Genomic DNA, 4,969 nt, shown 5'->3' with positions numbered 1-4,969 from the left:
CTTTTCAGCAAGATATAGGAGCTTATTTTAAGTCAATAATTCATTAATATTGATGAAAAAGTTCTAGTTCCATTGGGAGATTATTTCACTTATACATGACACTTTTCCCATTATATAAGTTAAATAACTTGGTATTTTTTCAGCAATATTAAGGAATTACTGACTTAAAACAAGCTCTTATATCTTGCTGAAAAGTTACTTTGAAGTTAGTTTTGTCTTATTTCAAATGAACTAAAATATTTTCAGTAGAAACTAGAACAAATTTACTTGGTAAGATTTTGTGTTTTTGCAGTGCTTGAGTTATTTGGCCAAGGTGAGCAAACGTTCGCGGGGAAGCGTACGCTGAATGAGTTTAACCCCCAGGAGCGCTGTGCTCATTGTTAGCCACAGTGGTGATTAATCTCTGTCCCATGATGCTCTGCAGCTATTTTGCTGAATGTGGCAGATTGGTGGAGGAAGTCAGAATTTAAAATAAAAAGAAAAATGGACTACCCCAGATTTTGTGGGTAAGTTGAAGGACATACATTTTCTTTTCAGTGCTGGGGTGAATTTAATATCACACAGAAATGTTTTATTAGAGGAAAATGTTAGTAAAAACAAAACTTCTAGAGCTTTATTGCTGCCTGTCGTCTCCCTGTTGGAGTAAAGTCTGAACCGTATCACTCAGCTGGACAACTTTCCCCTGCTTTTCCTAGTATCACCTCCACTGTGTAACACAGTTCTGGTTCACCAGATGCAAACATCAACCTTTTTTCTTGAACTGAGCAGAGAAGAAAGGAGTGCATGTTTCCTCATTTGACTCACATTTTCCCCTGCAGACTAATTTTTGAGGTTAGAAAAACATAAATGAACTTCTGTCAGGCGTTATTGCTACCTGCTGCTGACTTTACTAATTGTTTCACAATATAAAGCAAATAAACAAATCGGCCACAAATAGTCATGTTGAGGCGACTCTGTTAAAAGAAAACATACAGTGATTTCTCAGAGTTTATCAGAGGTGTGCACTTCGTCACATCGCCTGTGTGAGACAGGAAAACAGTTTTATTATTAAACGAGGCCCTGCGGCGCCAGGAGTCTGTATTGTTACCCGAACTTAACGAGGCGTTTTCCTTCACGATGAGCAAACGGATGGAGAGCAGAAACTCCTGACACAAGGTGAGGCTGGAACAAAACATTTTACAGTAGACACGACATTTAGTTGTGTCTACTATCTTTTTACTCTGTAAGTCAAATAAATGTATCCAGTTTTAGATTTTGAACCTAAATGTGAGTTTGTGGAAGATAAACTTACAGCAGTAAGTTGTGTTAACTTTTTATTAATTTAGTCAAACCTCCAAGAGTTGAATAAACTGAGTTTTTAGGTTTGCACTTAAAAAACTGAAAGAAGAGAAAGACAGGAGTGGGAACTATTTCCCAGAATGCTTAGCGGCATGTTTCTGTCTCCTGAGGTGGAAGTGCGTTACGTTGATCTGACTCTGGTGTTTTATTAAGGCAAATGTTCATTTTAATGCAATTCTCAGTCAGCAAAGCTTGAGGATAATGTCCTGATCTCACTAAATGTTTCTGAGCTGAATTCATTGGGATGTTTAATAAAATTCATCATCAGATCAGAAATTTTGACCAAAATAACTGTTTGGTTTAAATTGCAGCTTTAAGTTAAAACTCAGAATTCAAGATGAATGAAACTAAAAAACAAAGTTTAGTCAACTTGTCTCTTGTTGTTAAATCAACTTCATGAAGTTTAATTTCTGAGTTGAAACCAAAACAGTTTTCTTGTCGACTCAAACTGCATTTTCAAGGCAGCAGGTTGTCTTTCATTGTCAAGTTAAACCACCTGTAAATGTTTTACAGTGCAACAAGTCTAGTCGTGAATCTCAGACTGGGGAATCTCACGGAGTTGGCTCGTGTTATTTTTTTTTTTGTATCTGCAAAATGTTCCCTAAAACCACGTCTCGCGTCAAAGTTTCATGTTTCTGTCACAGCGAGCTGAGCGTTCATCCTGAAGGGAGTTTGAATATCACTTGAAAGAAACGGATCCTCTTCCTGACGGATATTTACCCTGCCAGCTGAAGAAAGCCTCCGCCGTCCCCTGATGCGCTCTGGTTCATGGATTTGTAATTTTAAAAACTGCGAAAGTCGGCAGTCGCATGTTTCCCCTGAAACCACCTGCTAACTTCTGACAAGAACGGGAAATTGAACGACCTTTTCCACTTTTTATTCCTTCGCTGCTCTCCTTTTTATTTTCCGTAAAACCTCGTCTCTCATCCACTGTCTGTGGTGAGTTTGTCATTCAATCTTGTTGGGTTATGAGACGAGGCTTTGATGTAAAACCATTTCCCATCGGATGAGTCACAACCACGGAGGACATTTCAAGGTCAAACTTTCTGGTTTTCAGTCTTTGTCTGTAATTGTTTGAATTTCAGAGTGACAGTTTCTCCTGATAACAGAGATTATCCCTGCAGCATCAGAAAATCTCTCGCCTTCTACGCTGCTGCACAAATAACTCACAGTCATTAACTTTTCATTTCCCTCATCATGACTGTCAGTTGTTTGACTTCACAGTCAAGCCAAACTGTGATATCTGCTGAATTTTCTGTTACTCTAAATCTCAAAAATAATTCTCATTTTATGAAGTCCTATCATGTCTCCCTTTATATCAGAACTTCTGAAGCAAATATCACTTTTGAATGATGAAGTAGATATGATATGTTGCAGCGACGCTTTTATGGTTTTTCTGAAAAACAAATCTGTAAGGGGAAAAAAATAATAATAAAAAAGTTGCACCCTCAAATAACCACCTTTTATATCTAGGGATGCACTGATACAAAAATTTCGATATCTGATATTAATATTGCTGTGATGTCCAAGGACCAATATTTACAGATATTATATATATTTGTCTACTGTTTTGTTACCTTTGGGGAAAAAAAAAGATGACCAGGAACAGTCGGCAAAAAGATGGAAATAAATATCAGTTCTTAATATCGGCCCAGTTTTATTACTGATACCGATATGTTAAGAAATGACTAATATCGGCCGATACGATGTTACACTTAGGTAAGCACAATATAATAACTGTATCTGTGCTTTTGATTATTATTATTAAACGACTCAAAAACTCACCAATCTTCCCACATGTGTCAATCATGTGGGAAATTTACTTATTTTAAGGATTTTGCAAAAGTTGCAGTAGAAATGGCTCAACAGCGCCCCCCAGCAACTTTCAAAACCAACTACTCATTCAGCTTACATTACTCTTAAATTGGACAAAAGTCTGCTGCGTCTGTCCTCTACAACAAATAAGTCGTCCATTTTGTAATGAAAACAAAAAAACTTGCTTTTCTCCTTCTTTTTGTTGTTTCTGTCTGTTGTACCTGCTTCAATCATTACACCTTCGTGTGATTAATAATTAACATAACTATAGTTACAGGTAATTGCTTTGATTGCCTTTAAATAAATCCTAATTGGAAACATATTAAGAATGTGATTGCTTCTTTAAATATGTGATGCAGCTGTTCAGTGGGATGGGTAATGAATTCATCCTTCAGATATATTGTTAGACTGATTACGCTCCTGATTATCAATTCGTGTCAATACCGTTTAATGCATGACGCCAACCGGAGTTAATCTGGAAGGTTTTGTTTTTCTTACAGCCTCATAAATTCATTGACTTGATCGTCTTTTCTGGAAAGGAGAGACATCCAAGAAAAACGAAACGAAACATCTCAGGTTGAGACGTATCGTTAAGCAAGATTTTATTTTTTCCCATTTCAGAGATTTTATTCATGCATACAGGAACAAAAGCAGCACGGAGTGGCTGAGCTTCGGCATACATCAGGTATAATAGGTATTTGTGCCTGAAGTTCCTCAGCATGTAGAAACATCGCAGCAAACAACCATCATGAGACGGGGGTCCTAATTTGTGTTTTATGATCTCAAATAAAATTATGCATGCAAGTTCTGGCGCTTTGAAGATGTCTGAGCGGCTTCTCTCTGGGAGGCGTGTTTACAGACGTATCCGATGACATTTGGAGTGTTAACCGGGGAAAAAAAGCTCTGTTTGTCAGCTCAAATTTCTGCTCAGAGGACCCGACAGGTGTCTCCGAGCTGCACGCCTGTTCTCCTTCTTGGCCATGCTGTGCAAACACATGCGTAATTCTCCGATGGCTGCCCCGTGTCCTGGTAAATCTCACACAGAGCAGGCAGTAATGAGAAAAAGGATAACTGTGTTCCATCAACAGCTGAGCCCTGCTGTTCCCGTCAGCGTTTAATGCACACGTATAGCTGCTGGCATGGCAGTTGCTAAGCAAACGATGGTATCCAAGCAGAAGTTGGCAGGAAAACACAGCTAAAGTTGATTCAATGGATCGGATGCCGCTGGAGCTGATTTCAGGCCACATCTATAGTTCATTTATCCCTAGCGGTTTTCTGAGAGGAGACGGAAAATTGGCTCGATGTCTGTCAAAATGTTGCAGGGCTGAAGGTTGCAGATCCAAAGTGGAGTCTGGGAATGTCATTTATGGTCCACAGGACATGAGGAAGGACCTGGAGGACAGCAGAACAGAGTTATGGTCTCTGGGCTTAATTCATGAATGATTATAAGGGAACCTGCGATGGAAAAGTCACATTCGGCACATTCTTGTACTTCCATTTGGGTCTCAGCTGCTCCTAAAAATAAAATAAAATAAAAAAACATCCAAATTTGGCAATAAGTTAATGTTTGGAGGTTTTTGAAACAACTCATTTTCCAGACGCCTGAAAACCAAAACTTACAACCAAAATCGACAAGAAGTTTGTTCTGAGCAGTAGAAACCCAAATGGAAGTGCAAAAACATCCAAAATGTGAATTTTGCAAAGTAAAATTACAGTTATTTTTAAATTATAAAAACAATTTTAATGGCTGGAGTTTTTTTTTCTAAAATCTGAATTAAGCTTTTTTTTTTCACTTGTTTTAGTGGCATCTGTCAAA

Source organism: Poecilia formosa, unplaced genomic scaffold (assembly GCF_000485575.1).
Source record: "Poecilia formosa unplaced genomic scaffold, Poecilia_formosa-5.1.2 Scaffold246, whole genome shotgun sequence".
Taxonomy (NCBI): Eukaryota; Metazoa; Chordata; class Actinopteri; order Cyprinodontiformes; family Poeciliidae; genus Poecilia; species Poecilia formosa.
This window is presented reverse-complemented; position numbering follows the sequence as displayed.